We start from the raw sequence: 20,256 nt of genomic DNA, 5'->3' as shown, positions 1-20,256 counted from the left end.
TGCGTCAATCCTTACGCCTGCTTCAGGCAGGCGCAGGGTTTTGACGCAGCATGGGCCTAAAAGTGACTGAGTGAAATCTTGTAGATTTCACTCAGCCACTTTTAGGAGGCATTCCTGCGCCGGAACGCCCCCCCCCCCCCCCTGCGCAGGAACGCCTTCATGTGGCGCAGGGCTTTACAACGTGACGCATCTCCCAGATGCGTCACGTTATAAGTACCCCGCACCATGGCGCAGGATTTGCGCCTCCGCTGCGTCACAAAAGTGACGCAACGGCAGCGTAAATGAGGCGCAAGGGGCTTGTAAATCTGCCCATAAATCTAGAAACTGCAAATGCCTTTATTTCGGACGTGTATGTCCTTGCTAGTCTATAGGCTGTAAAATAACATCAAATCCCTAGCTCTAAAAAAAAAAAGTAGTAGCCATTTTCTTTTCATTCCAACAAAAAGAGGGCACAACAGTAATACATTCACTAGGGTTTCTGGTTTGCTAATGCACAGACAATAATTTTTGAGTGTCATGAGCAGCTAGTTCAGTTCGCAGTGAAACTCGCTAAGAAAAATGTATCATAATCTAAACTTAATGTATATTGTCTTAGCTGAGTGGGGTGCATTTAATTCAAATAAATCTAAAAAATAGGGCTATGCTTGCAATACTAAGCTTTCAGTTAATGTACCATAGTCATAGACCAGCAACCTCTCCCGATCCACACTAGCCCAATATATTTCCTTAAGGGCCTTGGCTTTAGCAAATGTAATCTGTTCAGGTTCACACTGAAAATGTGGCAGTCCCAAATTTAACAAAGTGGGTCGGACATACAACAACCAGGGTAATTAAATACGAGCTGCTCCATAGGGTAGTAATGCATCATTTGACCTTAAACTGCACTAAAAAGTCAAAGGCCTACGTTTGACAGTATGGCCAATACTTCCAATGCACAGATCTACAATAATCAGGGCACTTTTTGGTCATTTAAGGAGTATGTTTCCCCAAAATGTTGTTATCCATAACATGGATGGCCATGGTTGGACAGCACATTGCATCACAACACTTGGGGGCAGATTTACAAGGCCCTTGCGCCACTTTTGCGTCACTTTTCCCATGTTAAAAGTGACGCAAAAGTGGCGCAAGGGGCTTGTAAATCTGACCCTTGGTATCTACGAAGTCTTAGCTCGCCTACTGTGCCTGCTTTCATAGTCATGCATGCATTTGCATATTTTAGCACTCATTTTCTGTGGCGTTGACTGGCTTATTGTGCGCATCGTCAGCATCAGGGTTTTGTTGTTGACACCTCTCTCACGCTGTGCTCAGAATATACTGTAACTGTGTTAAATACCATTTCTGCCAGCCTTTGCTGCTAACTCCACTTCACACTAACAGCCCCACCAATCAGAATCGGTGCCATGGTCTCCAGTTTTAAAAAGCTCTCTCTGCTCTCACCTAGAATGCAAGTCACTTTCCATTTAACAATTAACGAAAAGAAAAGAAAAATACTGTATTATACTCAAATGGGATCTTTGAGTTGTACACTACTGTTACAGTTGTTTACTCTACGTGTTAAAACTGTTGGCAACAGAAAAATATTTCTTGATGAAAACAATACGTTAGTAATACTCAACATGTGCATTTTGATATAAAAGATTGCTGTAAATAATTGGGTTCGAGAATTATTTTGGAAGAATTGAGCCTTTTCAGAAACAGCATGCATTTGCTGTTGGTATTTGAGGGCCTGTGAGGGGATTGCGGGGGTGACAGGGCGTGGCTTCCTTCTTGATCGAAGTAATGTATGGCCAGCTTATTTGCAGTCCCTGAGTACCGTTCATTGGGTGGATTCTGGTCATAGCTGGAGTATGTACCACTTGTCATGTCCACCACCTCTGTTATGATGTCCACCCAGAGTGAGTGTCACTCAACACAACCTGCAACAGCCACGGCTATCATGCTGTTCCTCCCACATAGCGCCGAGAACGACACAGGGAAGATGTGGCAGGGGGGTGGATTCGGAATGGGGTGGGGGAGAGGGGCATGCTGGCACAGCAACGCCTTTATCCTAAACACATTTGCGGTCAAATAAGTAAAGAAAGACAAGCGATCAATTAACCAAACACCTGGCTAAAATCCTGTCTTGAACTGATCAAAAACATGCCTTTGTCTCGCTTCTGTTGTCTGTTCAGCATCAGTTTCCCATGCAGCTCAGTGGAGCCATCTCACAGGGCAAACAGGTATGGAAGTGATTTAGGGGTCTCCATGGGTTGCAGTTCTGACCCCTGACTTGCCCCTGGTACTGCCTTTGTGACCCCTGGCTTCAGAGGTACATAAATCAGTTCTAACACCTACAGAGGCCCTCACCATATGGGCAGCAGGGCTCTGCCCTGCTTGTTTTCTTCCCTTTTTTTATTGCACTATGAGTGAATAATAGTCTAGTATCCACTGTTGGTGGAATGGAAAATGGAGCAGCAGCAACTGGAACAGAACCTCCACTGGCAGTTCAGGAAACCAAAAAAAAAACCATGTCATATGTAAGTTGTGAGCGTGTGCTTATGAGCCAAAGTGAATGTGAGTCAGTTACAGATAGTGCGTGAGAATGATTGAGTATGAGTGAGTCAGAGTGAGTAAGAATGAGTGAGTGCAAGGAGTGAGAGTGGCTAAAAGAATGAATGAGTAAGAATTAGTGTGATTTAGAGTTACAGTGCGACCGAGAATGAATGTGAGCTAGAACAAGTGAGAGCGAGTGACAGTGAGTAAGTGGAACTATGGGAAAGAATGAATGAGTCAAAGTGAGTGAGATTAAATGAGAATGAGTCAAAGATAGAGTCAGTTCATGTTAGTGTGAGTACGAAGTTATGAGTGAGTGTAAGAATGATTGTGAATGAGAATAAATGAGTGAGGATGAAGGAGTCAGATCATGTGTGAGTAATTAAGAGTGAGTGAGAATGAGGGAGTCACACTAAGAGTGAGTTCAAATGAGTGACGATGTATGAGTGTGGGAGTATGAGTGTGTAAGAGTGAGTGAGAACAAAGGGGTATGAGAGAGTGAGTAAATGAGAATCCGTGCCAGTGAGTGAATGCAAGCGAGCATTATTGAGAATTTGGTGTTCAGCCTGCGAGTTTATCATTGTCCCTGGCATACTAAAGTTAATTCTTGCAATTGCAAAATACTGGCACTTATTATTTGAAGCTAGTTCTCAGCATTATAAGCAACCGAGACAAAAAAATGGTGCTGTTGTAATGGAGGCAATTCTTGGCATAGGGGCACAAAGATGTCTGTAAATGTGCCAAATGAAGAAGGCAGCACTTTATTTCAAGGTATGTTTATTTATAACAACCACTGGACTATGGTGTTCGGCTCCTCTCTCAGCCCCCTCATATCTGACTTTGTACTGAGGTATATGATCTTAAAAATGCTGAAGCAATTATAAAAGGCAGACCACATACCTACATATATTTGATCCTAAAAATGCTGAAGCAATTATAAAAGGCAGACTACAAACCTACATATCTCAAGTAGGTGCTTGACAGTCACTGTCAGGTGAAAGAAGTGTCATGGACCACCATGGAGGAGCTCTGATTATTGGTCCTGCGGAGTCACACATCTAGTCTGGTGTGTGCCCAGTGCACAGTTTCAGCAGATCTCTGGGAAGGGAGAGGCTGTGTTGTAAATGCCACTTTCTTCAAGGCCTTGTAACCTTGCATGATACTGGAACTACCATAACCCAATGGCACTGTGTTACTGGTATGAAATCATTCTTTTATGTTGGGAGCCACACCTCCTGTTTTTAAACAGGGAGTATTGTTTGCCTCTGATTGGTTATACTCAAGGATGGTCAGTGTTGCTGAGGAGAGATCCGGGGCCTACTCGTACGTAGTTTAAGTAGGATCTAAGTTCCTCTAGGTGGGCTTCATATCACTTAGTGAACTCTTATGGCACAATCCTCAGATGACACTGTGGTCAACATGTGTCTAGTTAAGGTATGTCACAGATATGATGTTTACTAAGATAATGTGCACGTAGTTGATGTGGCCAGTGGAGCACCGAAATTAAACTATAATGATGGCCATGTTGAGGCAGGATATGGGTCTTTAAGCTATTTTTGGAGTAGGTTGAGAAAAGCAGCTTTTTTTCTCCTGCACTGATATTTAAGCTGGCTTTGTCAATACACCTATTGAATATTGCATGTTTTTAGCTAAAGCTGAGTTTATGTCTCTTAGGAGTTGTAGTGAAAGAGGCACTCTTGTGGTTTGGCACCCTATGATGTCCTTCAACTACCATCATTTTAACTGACTTTAGTGTGTTATTTTACCGTAGCCTGGATATATGAGACGGTCCTGCATACGCCTGCTTCTCTTCTTTCTTGTAATCTTGCTGTCTTTCAGTGGGAGCTGTCACAGAGTAGAATAGTCTTGCCAAGAATAGAAGGTGTGGGATGTGCATTTGAAAGCGAAAGAGAGAGAGGTGTAGAATGTACTTTTTGGTTTTGAAGTGCAGTGTTGTGAGCGGTGGGGCACACATGTGCTCGGTGTGGTACATTGAGAGATAAAGTATGTGATGCTATAGGACATTGAGAGATAAAGTATGTAATGCTATAAGCAGTTGTGCAGAAATGTGTATTGTGTTGTACATTGATGAGTTCTTACTATTGGCTTTGACATGGTCTCATGTTATCTTGCTTTCTGACTTTGCCTTGCTTCTGCGTGCACAGCAGTGCTTGCAAGTTGTTTGGGTTAATTATGAGTTCTTACTATTGGCTTTGACATGGCCTCATGCCATCTTGTTTTCCTACTTTGCCTTGCTTCTGCGTGCACAGCAGTGCTTGCAAGTTGTTTGTGTTAATTATGAGTTCTTACTATTGGCTTTGACATGGCCTCATGTCATCTTGTTTTCTGGCTTTGCCTTACTGCTCGCACGTAGCTGCAAAGTGTGGAGGGCAGGTTTCTGCTCTTCACTTGTTTTTTGCTCCTCACTGACCAGAGTGACCTGGATATTATCTGTAGAATGTTCAACTCTGCCCCAAAGTCAAAATACGGGAGCTTGGCCAGCCTCCGTCTTGGCCTTGACGCAGACTGGTACAGCCAGCTCGGTTCTTTCTCATGAGAAGGGGACAAGGTTTTCTAGATGCTTTGCCTCACGTTGAGTAATGGTAGTAAAGCTGGGAGCCTTCGGGAGCCAGGTGGAAGTTCACCACAGAATAGACGTATAGCTGTGGAGGTGACGGAACTTTAGTCCTGATTGAACTCCTTCCTGGGCTGTTGAAGGGCTTCCCCAGCTTGAGTTGGCAAGGATGATGCAAATTCAATGGGTGAGGTGTTCCTAACCATTTTGTATATATTTTCTACTCTTTTCTACTTGTATATACTGCATTTTATTCTAATTGTTCATTGTAGTTAATTGATACTTGGAAACCTGCATTTACTGATATATTTGGCCTACCGTTCTAAACATTGCATTAATAAACTTGTGTGTGTTATTTTAACCCCTTCGACGCGCATGACGGAACGGTTCCGTCATGCACATCGGTTGGGCTGTGCTTTATGACGGAACCGTTCCGTCATGGCCCCGCCCGCGCACGGAATCTTCAGCGTGGCGCGGAAATCCGCGCCGCGCTGAAGAGGTTAAATGCACCAGAATTTGTTTTCTTGCCTCCCCTAAAGGGAGTGCTGTGTCCTTTCCTCGTCTTTAGGGGGTGCTGCTCAAAGTGTACTATTTAAAGATGCAGTGGTATATTTGCCTCCAAAGTGGGAGTGCAGGGTTTGGGAGTGTCCTTTTAGTGAAAAGCACTTTCATTACAGGATTTGCCATTATATTGATTCCAGTGACAGTGCATGTGGATTAAAATACATTTTAACAGCACTGAGACAGGATAGAAGGAAGGACAAAAAATATTTCAGGATTTTTACTCAATAACCATGGGTGAGATCAACATTTTGAGGGGGTGATAAGTGGTTCATTGTGTTGCTTAGAGTTTAAAAAGGTTGGGTGCAAATCAGTTGAAAAGAAGTCAAAGTAGTAGCAAGGCCAAGGAATATGATAAATGTACTGAAAAAAACACAGTTAAAGGTTAGTTATGATTGGAAAAATTAAATTTTTTTTAAAACGGACATTCTCCAGTTATGGTTTGTAACACGCAGGACTCATACCATAACTCATACCATCCACTATGTTTTTCTCTTGGTGGTTAGAATTGTTTTCGTGTCCCATTGGCAAAGTGGTGGTGGGTGGTGGGAGTTAGGGTGGGCGTTCTGTGTACTGAAAACCATAACTGGTGAATTTCAAGGATTTTTAAGGTTTGAATTCCCTGAACCATAATAACATGCAATTGTGTTTTTTCAGGGAATTTCTATGTTTTTCTTATGATGCAATTTATTCACCAGCCATATATTAATTCAGCACCTTGCACAATATTTGGTCATGGAGCATCCAACCTGCAGAGGGTGGCTGTGAAAAACTGCATTGTTGGTTGACTGGGATGTGAGCCCTGTTCAAGAAACAGCCACAATCCCTTGCAGGGTGAACCACAAAAAGTCACTAAATTAACCTGTGCGTAACCCATGGTAGCTTGGCACACAAGCAGTCAGGCTTAAGTTAGAGGCAATATGTAAAGAATTTATGCAGCACACAAATAGTAATCAGGTGAAAACACAAAAAATCCCAAACCAATTATGAAAAATAGATTATATTTTAATAAATTATTTGACACCAATATAATAAAAATCCAATGAGTAAAACCGGAGATAATGATTATTAAACAATTAAGTGAAAATAGCACCAAAAAGCACAAAGCGTCAACAAGGGATATATGGTCATGGAGGACCAGGACAAAGTCAAAAGTTCAGGCCTGTATTAGAGTATGGGCCAGCTACCAACCCCAGGCTTGGCCCGCTGAGCAAAAGTACCTTAGTTAGGGTTGCTTCGACTTTGAGGATCCTGTTGACGATGAAGATGCTGAGAGCATACATTGCAATGCGCCGGTGTCGATCCATGCGGTGGTGGTGGCGATGTGCTGGTCCTTGTCATGCAGCAGTGGTGATGTGTCGGCTCTGATGAGCGGGTTGCTGCCAAGCAGAGTTTCAGTGTCATCGTCGAGGCTGTTGTTGTGGGGGATGCACGGACCTTCCTTTAAGTAGGGCGTCGCTCAGTGATGGTTCTGAAGGCAATGTGGTGTTCCCGAGGTATGTAACAGCAATGATGCGCTAGTTCTGATCGGCGTAACAGGAGGAATGAGCCAGTTCTGATCCATGCAGTAGAGTCGATGCTGACCCACAAAGTGGTGAGATGCACTGCTTCTGTTCTCCACAGCAGTGACGATGCATCGGTTCTGTTAGAGCAAGCACCTTAGGCCCACTTCCAAGGGGCCAGGACTGGGGTGGCACCACTTGGTGGGGAAGACTTACAGATGGCAGAGTCCAGGTGCAGAAGCAGAAAAGTTGAAAGCCTTTTATGTCCCTGGGACTTCAGTTCAGGAGGCCATCCAATTAGTCCTTGGAGTCACACTGGGTTCTGGAGTCAAGTGTTGCAGGTCCAGTCTTTTTTCCCCAGGCAAGGGCTCATCAGGTCAGCACAAAAGGCAGCAGTTCTTCCAGAGCAGCAGTCCAGCAGAGTGACAGTTCTTCAGCAGAACAGCAGTCATTCTTCATGGCAGAGTATCCACAGGTCCAGAAGTATACTGCAGTGTAGGGACTGAGGTCCAGTTTATACACCCAGTGATGCCTTGAAGTGGGAGAGACTTCAAAGATGGGTATTTGAAGTGCACTTCCTTCCCTGGCTCAAGGTTCACTACAGGGTAGTATACAGCCCTTTGTGTGGAGACAGGCCATAGCCTATTCCGGTGAAGGTGTGAGGCTGTGCCGAGCTCCTCCCTCCCATCCTCCCAGGATGGCCCACAAAGTCACACCTAAGCTCCCATTGTGTGTGGCTTTCTAGAGGGAATACACAAAGCCTAGCTTTCACCCAACCCAGACATGCAATCAGAGACAGGCTGCAGATACACAGGGCTAAGAGCAGGAAAATGCCAACTTTCTAAAAGTGCCATTTTCAAAATTGTAATGATAAATTCGATTTTGCCGTTAAAGAGGATTCATCATTACAATTCCATAGGTACCAAACATGACAGATCTACCTCCTCTCAATTAGGAATTGCAGCTTATTAAATGTAATTAAATAACACCCTGCCCTATGGGCTATTTAGGCTCTACCTTAGGGGTTACTTATATGTATTAAAAGGGGAGTTTAAGTCTAGGCAATGGGTTGTAAATGTCAATTCAATGTGGCAGTGTAACACTACATTCAGGCTGTAATGGCAGGCCTGGGGCACGTTTTAGAGTGCTACTTAGGGGGGTGACACAATAAGGGCTGTGGACTCACTGGTAGAATTTAATTTACTAATTGACATGCCCTTGCTATATGGCATACCACTCTACAAGGGACTTACAAGTAAATTAAATATGCCAAATGGATCACTGACATAATATCGATTACCAAAATATCGACTACTTAAAATATCGTTGCTAAATTATCGACTACAATATTATCGACTCACCATACTTATTAAACAAAATACAAAAATATCGAGTACACAATATCGTCTTAACAAAATATCGTATATCATTATATCGAAGTTAAAAATATCGTTAACAAAATTATCGTCTACTCTTAAATGACAATGTAAATGACAAAATTATCGAAACCAGAAATATAGACAACCAAAATATAGAATATTTCACAATATCGACTATCTAAAAAACTATGAAGAAAATATACTTTAAGCACAACACATACATTAACATTGCAATACATAATAAAACACGTAAATAACATTAAAATTTTCGTTCAAACACATACATTTAAAAATAAACATTCCATAAACAATATGAATACATTTCACTACATAAATAATTTTATAATTATTATACATGCATTAAACCACATTTAAAAATCTCTGTAAAGCATTTAATACTACAAATAAACAATGACTTACTACTAATAGGTTGCTAATTAGCGTTTCCCTTACAAGGAAACAAACAGCCCGAAAAGAAAAAAAAAATTAAGGTGGACCAATGACATGCTCACATTTCAAATTAAACCAATGAAATGAAGCAACTAATTAATTGCACACTATAAAAACACTACATTTCAACATCTCTTTCACACTACAAACTGAAAAGAAGAAATAAGACGAAACTCTACTCAACTGTTTCCTGAAAGAAGAATTACAGTCCAAAAGAAAATTTAACAACTACAGAAAGTAAGTTAAACTCTGTTTATAAAGCAACTAATCTAGAATGCTACAGCTGAAACTATTTCTATAAATGAATGTACTACACTTCATTTAATTACATTCATTTCACCTCTATAGATACCTTCTAAAAAGACAGAAATATTTTGGACATCCCCACAACTCTAATATTAATCAATGTAAGTATTCTTTTACTTTTTCCTACCCATCTACAACTATTAAATAAAAAAATAATTCTAAAAAATATTTATTCCTTATTTGTCTCCTCTACAGAAAACCACTGAACCATCCAAAACTACCTTCTACGCAATCACCTACTGGACCAAAGAAATAAGTAAGTATATAAACCTCAATCATTAAACAGCCTAAAATACGCAGCCAGAATGTTACTTTCCCCTTAAAACAGTAGCACATTCAAAAAAATGTATCCAACTATTAACAAATTTTTTTCTCTTATCAACAGAAAATCTATCTCCAAGATTAAACTGAAAGCTTGAAGTCAGCTAATTAACATATTTCAAAACATCAAATTATACATTGTAAGTATATTCACTAAAATGTAAATATATTTAAAATATCGATAACATTGTTTATATTTACAAAATATTTTTTCATCTCCCCTAGCATAATACAGAACAACATGACTGAAGGTGCTGAATTTATAACGTCTCAAAAAAATAAAATGTTGTTATGTTATATGGGTTATGTATATACACAAGAAAAGCAAAGTGGTCTGAAAATGTTTTGGAAATGTAGCAAATACTACTCAAACAAATGCTATGGTAGAGCTATTACAAAAGAAACCACTGTTCTTTCTGTAAAAGAACATAATCACCCCCCCAATATTACAGAGATAGAAGTTAGAAATGCTCTTGAAAACATTAAAGAAGCAAGTACTAGCACTGATAAACCCACCACCCAAATACTCAAAGAACAATTAATAAAAATACCACACCATGCATCAGCACAATTACCCCCAATTGATTGTTTAAAAAGAACTATAGCTAGACAAAAAAGAACTAACTACCAAAACTTTACCTACCCCTAAAACATTTGATACAGTAATCATTCCCCCAGAATTAAGCATAACTCACACTAATGAACCATTTATTTTTTTTGACAACAAATCTCCTGAAAAAAGAATAATTATGTTTGCTACTGCTAACAATTTAGTGAAATTACAACAATGTGACACTTGGATGATGGATGGAACTTTTAAAGTTTGTCCAAAACCATTTTACCAGCTGTACACAGTGCATGGATTGTACCAACATTCTAACATTCCATTCATCTATGCCCTCTTACCAAATAAACAGCAAACAACATACATAGAAATATTAACCAAAATTAAAGAAGAAACCAATAATTATTTCCCACAAAAAATAATTATTGATTTCGAATTAGCCATGATCAATTCAATACTAAAAAATTATCCACACACAGCAATCCAAGGTTGCTATTATCATTTTAACCAGAGTCTATGGAGACATCGACAAAAGTCCACCCTAAGTGTACAATACGCTACAGATAGTACTTTTGCCTACCAGGTTAAAAAACTAATAGCACTAGCATACGTACCTGTAACAGATGTAGCAGAACACTATAATATTCTAATAGAAAGTCCCTATTACAAAAAGAACGAAGACAAATTAAGCCAACTCCTAGACTACTTTGAGGACACCTGGGTGGGAAGATTACATCGATCAGGACATAGAAGACAACCAAAGTTCCACATTCCTTGGTGGAATGTATACCTGAGTACCTTAAATAAACAATCCAAAACAAACAATAGTGTTGAAGGATGGCATAATGCCTTCCAAGCAACTACAAGCAGAGGGAAACCTACCCTACAAAAACTCCTGGAATCTCTACAAAAAGAACAAAGCTACCAAGAATTACGGATGCAACAATCTGTTACTCAAATAGGTCCTAAATTAACTAAACAAACCAAACAAATGTTTGATCTACTACAAAGTCAAGTAAACCTATACCCATCAACAAGTGGCCTAGACTACCTATCACTAATAGCCAAAAGCATTTTATAATTAACATACACACAGCTAATAAATGAAATAGGTCAATACAATAAACAATTGCAATCATATATTAATACTATATTTTCCTAAATAATATATAATTGTCAGATACATTTCATTTTCATATAGGAAATATATATGTACAATTAAATATTATTTCTGTAAATATAATATATATAACAATAAACTATAATAACATTTCCCACCCAAATTATAACAAAATATAACTTACCATTGATGTAGCCATACAAGATGAATTCCACCAAGTAATACTCCTCCCATTTCTATGTCAATCCATAGTAATAATAAAACATTTGCCGCACCAAAAATGAAAATATCAACACATCCAATGTAAATCCATCCTCGACAAATCCAAAAACGTGAAACCCTCAAAAACCCGAAAAATAGGTCAAAATAGTAACAAACGCTCCTGGAAATCCAGGTGAAAAAAACAGTGTGATAACTTTATTAGTTTCATTAACTAAAACACACTGTAAAAAAAAAAAAATAATAACGTCTCTCTTTCCATCATAATATCCAAACCCTCAAAAACCCGAAAAGAAGTGAAAAATCAAAATAAACGCTCCATGAAATCCCGTAAAAAGTTAAAAAGTGTGTTAACATTATTACTTAAATCAAGTAACACACACTTTAAAAAAAAAAAACGCGTCTTGGTCTTCGAAAAAACATCGATCAACATTTACCTGAAAAACAGAACAAAACATACCCACCCACACAATCACACCCAAATACATTTAATAAATACAATTACATCATTTCAAAACAACACATATTTAATCACAATATTTACTTCGAAAACTACGTCACAACCAGTAAACAACCAGACGTAACTAAATCATTACTAACACGTCAAAAACACCCAAAACATTTTAAATTATCTATCAATACACTATAAACATCCTAACTACCCTAAACATAAGTATTTAATAACACTTAATACTTAAAACACCCCTTACCTTGCTCAACGCGACGCAGCTTCCAACCGCGAGCTTCCTCAGTCCAAAATGACCCAAAATAACATGAACCGGTTACAAAATAATCCCATTCAAATGAAAGTCCCTACTTAAATCAGTGTAAATACATTAAAACATTATAATCATATATAAATATAACATAAATGTATCTAAATTTTTTGAAAATTATTTTGTAATAAACAATACCTTAAAAAATTATATTCATAATAATTATAAATACATTATTATTATGATTATAATACAGTAATTTTTTTTCACAACTGTACAAACTATAATAAAATGTTTTTATTATTTAAAAATTATTTACAAAATGTACATGTTGCCAAACAATTTTTTTCATATAATTATAAAATATAAAAATTAATAATATTAACATTTCCTACAATAATATTATTAATCATCATTAAAAATACATAGCATAAAAATATACTTTTTGTCATGTACTAATTATGTACAACAACAAAATAAAAATGAAACAATATTCTTCAGAAATTAAATATGCAATGATTTTTTTTATGTATATAGCCAACAAAAACATTATGATATGAATACTGTAAGAATATGTTTATTTGCAAACAATGTTAAAAAGTAATAAATGTTATGTATGTTTTTTTGTAATTATCAATACTTCTGTTATAAAATGTGATAATATCAATACATTTTATTTTCCTTAAAACATTGCAAAAAGACACAAATGAATGCATATTTGCTGTATGTCTACTAATGTATACTCCATTCTGTAAATAAAAAAAAAATAATCTGTCTACTTTCTTCAACAAAAATAAAGCTTATCTAAAAATATAAAATGTGTCATTGGATTTCATAATTTATAACTCTCACATATATAATGTAGCTAATTTAATTTTTTAAAAATGTAAATAATCACATTTTTTTCCAACATTTAATCCAAAAACATACTTCATTAACACAATACATATACATTCAGCACACTAAGGTGCCAATTCCGATCCGGTAAAAACCGGGTACGAACCGTCGGACGGAGCCTTTTCTCCGTCCGACTCGTACCCGGTGCGAAATCCATCCGAAAATGCAAGTACGATTCATACGGAAACACCATTTCCGTACGATTCGAACAAAACACCGACCGAACAGAAACTAAACACAATTCCGATCCTGAAAGGAGCCGACGTGACGTCGGTACGCATCCAGCCTACGTTTCACGAACCAGGAAGTACGATTCGAACCGACGTCATCCCGCACGGAAAATATTTACCGGCTGCCAAAAACTGCCGGGAAATCAGGACGACACACGCAAGGAGCAGCTGGACGCGACGAACAGACATGGACCCGAACCTACGTGCCATCCCTGCCCTCCTAGCAGTCCACCTGGCGTACAGGAACCGACGCAGACGCCGCAGAAGGTCAGCACAACAACCAGGGGCAAAGGGGGGGGCAGGGGCAGGACACACAACACCAACACATGGTACCAAATCACACATGGCCTGGACATACCTGACCATCAGGGCCTGGTCACTTCCAGGGGGTGGGGGCAAGGCCAGCAACGCAAGCGTCCGCCACAACGGAAGTGGATGGTCACGCGAACCGGTACGTACCCTACCCAGGCCGCAAGAGCGTGGGTACGGAACGTACCACGCGTCCCCCTACGTCACTCCAACAATAGCGGTACGGCCCGTACCCACGTCAGAAAGGCCTTGGTACAGCTCGTACCAGCATTGCTGGGGTCATGTAGGGGTACGCGTGGTACGACCCGTAGCCACGCCCCCAAGGCCTGTGTACGGTGCGGACCCCACGGCCCGCAACAATGGTGGGACGCACCGTACCCACACACCAAAGGCATGGGTACGGCCCGTACCCAGGCACGCAGAGCGTGGGCAGGGGTATGTACGGACCGTACCCCCACCCGTGGAAGTACGGCCCGTACCCCCACCCGTGCATGTACGCCCCGAACCCCCACTCGTGTATGTACGCCCCGAACCCCCACCCGTGTATGTACGCCCCGAACCGCCACCCGTGTATGTACGCACCCAAGCGCCACCCGTGTATGTACGCCCCGAACCCCCACCCCACCCTGGTATGTACGCCCCGAACCCCCACCCGTGTATGTACGCACCCAAGCGCCACCCGTGCATGTACGCCCCGAACCCCCACCCCACCCTGGTATGTACGCCCCGAACCCCCAGCCGTGTATGTACGCACCAAACCCCCACCCGTGTATGTACGCACCAAACCACCACACCAGCCGTGTATGTACGCACCAAACCCCCACCCCAGCCGTGTATGTACGCACCGAACCACCACCCGTGTATGTACGCACCAAACCCCCACCCGTGTATGTACGCACCTAACACCCACCCCAGCCGTGTATGTACGCACCGAACCACCACCCGTGTATGTACGCACCGAACCACCACCCGTGTATGTACGCCCCCGAACCCCCACCCCAGCAGAGTATGTACGCCCCGAACCCCCACCCGTGTATGTACGGACCGAACCCCCACCCCAGCCGTGTATGTACGCACCAAACCACCACCCGTGTATGTACGCCCCCTAACCCCCCCCAGCCGTGTATGTACGCACCGAACCACCAGCCGTGTATGTACGCACCAAACCCCCACCCGTGTATGTACGCACCTAACACCCACCCCAGCAGAGTATGTACGCCCCGAACCCCCACCCGTGTATGTACGGACCGAACCCCCACCCCAGCAGAGTATGTACGCCCCGAACCCCCACCCGTGTATGTACGGACCGAACCCCCACCCCAGCCGTGTATGTACGCACCAAACCACCACCCGTGTATGTACGCACCAAACCACCACCCCAGCCGTGTATGTACGCACCAAACCACCACCCGTGTATGTACGCACCAAACGCCCACCCGTGTATGTACGCACCAAACCACCACACCAGCCGTGTATGTACGCACCAAACCCCCACCCCAGCCGTGTATGTACGCACCGAACCACCACCCGTGTATGTACGCACCGAACCCCCCCCCAGCCGTGTATGTACGCACCGAACCACCAGCCGTGTATGTACGCACCAAACCCCCACCCGTGTATGTACGCACCTAACACCCACCCCAGCCGTGTATGTACGCACCGAACCACCACCCGTGTATGTACGGACCGAACCCCCACCCCAGCAGAGTATGTACGCCCCGAACCCCCACCCGTGTATGTACGGACCGAACCCCCACCCCAGCCGTGTATGTACGCACCAAACCCCCACCCGTGTATGTACGCACCAAACCACCACCCCAGCCGTGTATGTACGCACCAAACCACCACCCGTGTATGTACGCACCGAACCCCCCCCCAGCCGTGTATGTACGCACCGAACCACCAGCCGTGTATGTACGCACCGAACCCCCCCCCAGCCGTGTATGTACGCACCGAACCACCAGCCGTGTATGTACGCACCAAACCCCCACCCGTGTATGTACGCACCTAACACCCACCCCAGCCGTGTATGTACGCACCGAACCACCACCCGTGTATGTACGGACCGAACCCCCACCCCAGCAGAGTATGTACGCCCCGAACCCCCACCCGTGTATGTACGGACCGAACCCCCACCCCAGCCGTGTATGTACGCACCAAACCCCCACCCGTGTATGTACGCACCAAACCACCACCCCAGCCGTGTATGTACGCACCAAACCACCACCCGTGTATGTACGCACCAAACGCCCACCCGTGTATGTACGCACCAAACCACCACACCAGCCGTGTATGTACGCACCAAACCCCCACCCCAGCCGTGTATGTACGCACCGAACCACCACCCGTGTATGTACGCACCGAACCCCCACCCCAGCAGAGTATGTACGCCCCGAACCCCCACCCGTGTATGTACGGACCGAACCACCACCCGTGTATGTACGCACCGAACCCCCACCCCAGCAGAGTATGTACGCCCCGAACCCCCACCCGTGTATGTACGGACCGAACCCCCACCCGTGTATGTACGCACCAAACCCCCACCCGTGCATGTACGCACCGAACCTGCTATAAGAATGGGGTGTGCAAAACACCCCCAGCAGTGCCCAGACACAGGAGGGGTGGGTGCAGGGTCCTCCCAGCAGTGCCCAGACACAGGAGGGGTGTGTGCCTATCACTCCCAGCAGTGCCCAGACACAGGAGGGGTGTGTACCTATCACTCCCAGCAGTGCCCAGACATCGGACAATATACCCCATCAACAAGTTCAGTGACCTACAAGGGTGATACCCCAGATGCAGGCGGAGCCATCGCTGAGCCAGCATGGCTATATTGAAAGGCAACCCTCACACATCCAGGAAATGTAGACACAGCACAGCACAGCATTTGGGAGACACCCTGCAGGAAAAATGGCCTGGGCCACAGAGGACGGAACACACCTTGGGACAATGTCACCATACAGTGAGAGCAAACATGACCAAATACCATTTGCAGAGACCTTTGTGATGGCACGCAGATGGCAGGGTACACCCCATGAGCAGCACACTCCAACATTTCACAGACCCCTAACACATTATCACCACCCCAACGCAGGGAGCACCAGCACCAACAGCAAGTCCAGGAAAGCATCAGTGTGCAAAACAAAAAGAAAAGGCTTTATTCAGCAGGAAAATATATCAGAGAAAATGTCCACTATGTACAAGGGCCATGGGCCAGCCCAGCAGCAATGTCCGGGGGGGGGGTACACATCGGGACGTGTGTCCCCTAGCTTGCCTGCACAGTTCACAAGTCCATTTCATCCACAGAAGAGGGGGCATCAGGGGGGAGGGTGGAAACAGGCACCGCAGGGACAGGAGGGGAAAGGGTAGGTGTTGTGGGTGCAGGGAGGGATGAATCTGCCACAGGGGGGGTGCCAGCGCCAAAGGTGGAGGACAGAATGGCGCTGCACACGTCGGCAAGTTCCCCCAGCGACTCCCCCGTACCCAATCCAACCACAGGCCCCAAGGAGGGGGGGGGGGCAAAGGGATGGGTCGCAGCGCCACTGGGGGAGGGTGTGGACAGGGTGGGGGACTCAACTCCCCTGGCCGGGTCCCGCCTCCACCGCTTGCGGGGTGGTGTCATCCTGGGGCTGGGGGGCACACTCGCAGTGGATGATGCTGTCACTGACTGTTGGCCAGGAGAGCTAAGGGGAGTGGATTTGGAGGGAGTGGGTTGTGTGGAATGCGGACTCCCACTGTGGCTGCGTGTTCTACGTTTCCCCCCCGACCCAGTGGGTGTGCCTTCCTCACCCTGTGTGTGCGTGACAGGAGGTGTGCGCTTCGACTTCCCTGGTGGTGTGGTGCCTGTGTCTGTTGGGGTGCGTGCACGCTGACGTCTGGATGTGCGTGGGACAGGCACGGGAGTGGGAATTGTGGATGGGGCAGGGGTAGGGGGTGTTACGCAGCGCTGCAGGAGATCCAGTGCTGCAGTCAGTGTGGAGTCTATGGACCTCAGCAACTGCCGTTGGTCAGACTGCGCAGCCGACATGCCCTCCATGTATGCCTCCATCTGGGTCAGCACCTGGGTGTGGGCATGGAGGACATTTAGCATCGCAGTCTGACCAACCTGCAACTGCCTCAGGATGTCCACAGACTCCGCACTCACCGCAGCAGTGGTGACAGGGGCAGGGGGTGCGGTGCCTGGCAGGAAGGAGACATGTGGGGACCGAGCACGGAGGGAAGGGCCACGAGCATGTGGGAGGCCGGTGATGGAACCTGAGGTGGCGGGGGGATGTGGAGGGCTGCCATCAGCTGGGGGGGCAGACTCCGCCACCTCTGGGAGCTCAGCCTCGGACCCGTCTGCGTCATAGTCTGTGTTGGCAGTCAACAGGTCCTCCGCCTCACTCCCTTCGGCCTCCGTGCCACTCCATGTGCCAGACAGGACAGCACTGCTGGTACTGGTGCTCAATCTCTCCTCCCGGTCCGTGCTAGTGTCTCCTTCCGTGTCCCCCGGCGATGCTGTGGGCAAGGTGAAGAGACAGGAGAAAATCAGACACCTGTACACTTATGTCACATGAGTCAAATATACATAGGTCACATTGCATAGCCTGAAAAGCAACAGGAGTAACACCTACAAAACAATGTACACATGTAGGCCATGGAACACACAGTTTTTCTACCCACCATGCCACTGAGACACAATGGAGATCATGACACAACAGCAAATCACTGCACCTGAAATTTTAGAGAGGAGTCAGCCTCTGGGGACAAATGTGCACAGCACCTGCACCACACTGCGTCGTCAAAAAGGGATGAGCATGAATCATATCCATTTACTCTTGCCGCATGCTGCAAAGGCAATACATGAAACCAGGCCACACATGACAGGGTCACTGCACCTTGAGCGTATGTCCAGTCAAACATCACACACAGGCTAAACCCAGCAAGCAGGATGAAGCTTCTGACATGTAGGCCTTGTACGCACAAACCACCCACACCTGAGACAATCTCATTGAGACGGAGAAAGTATGTACACCTCTTACTCTGGGATGGAAACACATGGCCTCCACTAATTCATGACTGTAAACACACAGCCCCTGGTGGCCATGTCCACACATCATTGACAGGCAAACATCATCAGATTGTCTCAACAACACACACAGGTAATGCCCACTGTGAGTATGCACAAGCAAAATGGGTCCCCCTGTACAGTGGACACATGTAGCAACCTGTAGGTCCTAACAGTTGAGCCCAGGGTACAATGCCACCCTACGCAACCCATGGCAAAGACACAGTGAATGGCCATATTGTTGGATGACGCACATGATACCTAGGAAGAGGTGCCCCAGGGCACAGTAGTGCCCACACTCCTCCATGGTCCAGGATGGACATGACTGCAAATTAAGCAACCGTCCCTGCACTTAGCAGGCCTCCCACTCAGGCACATCATGTCAGAGGGCACACAATTGGACATGCATGCTGGAAGGCTGTACATTTTGGAGACACACCCCTATGTCGTGATTCACAATCAGTGCCAAGTGACATGGACACCACAATGACTGAAATTGGCCATGGCACACGCAAGGTCCCCATACCTGTGGCACATCACCCCCACACATGATGCTGATAGCATAGGGCACCTGCATGAACTGCCTGCATAAATAACCTTGTGCAAGAGTGGCGACAGACCAGGGAACACATTTCAAGGAGGGGAAGGGAGGGAGTGAGAACAGCACTGTGCTACTTTGTGGAGAAGTTGACGCACTGCACAATCAAACCCTGGCAGTGTATCCATGCAACTGCACACTTACATTGGCTGGGGACACACAACTGACACACATGTACCTACCCCCTTCCTGCTGCTGCCTCTCCTGTAGGCGCCTGTCCATATCGGGGAAGACCACCGCCAGCACACGCTTCTGGATGTGGGTCAGACGACGGCGGCCACGGTTCTTACGGCTCTCAGGTGAGTCCCCCAGCAGGAGCCGTGCAATCCTCCTCGTCCAGCACCGGATGTCCTGCCAGCGTTTCCTCACCTGAGACAGGCTCCGCCTCCGACCCTCTGTACCCCTCACGGCACTGACGGCTTCCCTCCAGATCTCCCCCTTGGCAATGGCGCCTACCTGTGAGGATGCAAAAGAGAGAATACATTAATCCACATGAGCAAAGACACAGAGACACACATATAGAACAATCCTCATTATGAACAGGCCATGGTATGCATGCAACTAATTGCACCTTTGTCATAGGGACATTATCCACTGTGGAAGGCCAAATGCACTACGTGCCAGTGGAAGCACACGGGTGGCATGAGGGGTACCACACACTCACTGACCAGGGATCACACTGTGCCTCACAGGCTACACCAGGATTATGTACAGCACCTCACAGCAGTCACCTGCCCCAGCACACTGATGCTACCTCAGCAGAGTACACAGACACACACAGGTACAGGACAATCACATGGCATTGCCAACTGCGGGTACACACCTCACTCTGCCCATGTGCCAGTAGACGGGGGTGTCACAGGTGTGGGGCTGGCTCAGCACGGCATGCACACAGCACTGCTCCCTGCTCACATCCGATGGCCAGGCCATAT

Source organism: Triturus cristatus, chromosome 6, assembly GCF_964204655.1.
Source record: "Triturus cristatus chromosome 6, aTriCri1.1, whole genome shotgun sequence".
Classification (NCBI taxonomy): domain Eukaryota; kingdom Metazoa; phylum Chordata; class Amphibia; order Caudata; family Salamandridae; genus Triturus; species Triturus cristatus.
The sequence above is the reverse complement of the archived record's forward strand: the minus strand, read 5'-3'. Positions refer to the sequence as shown.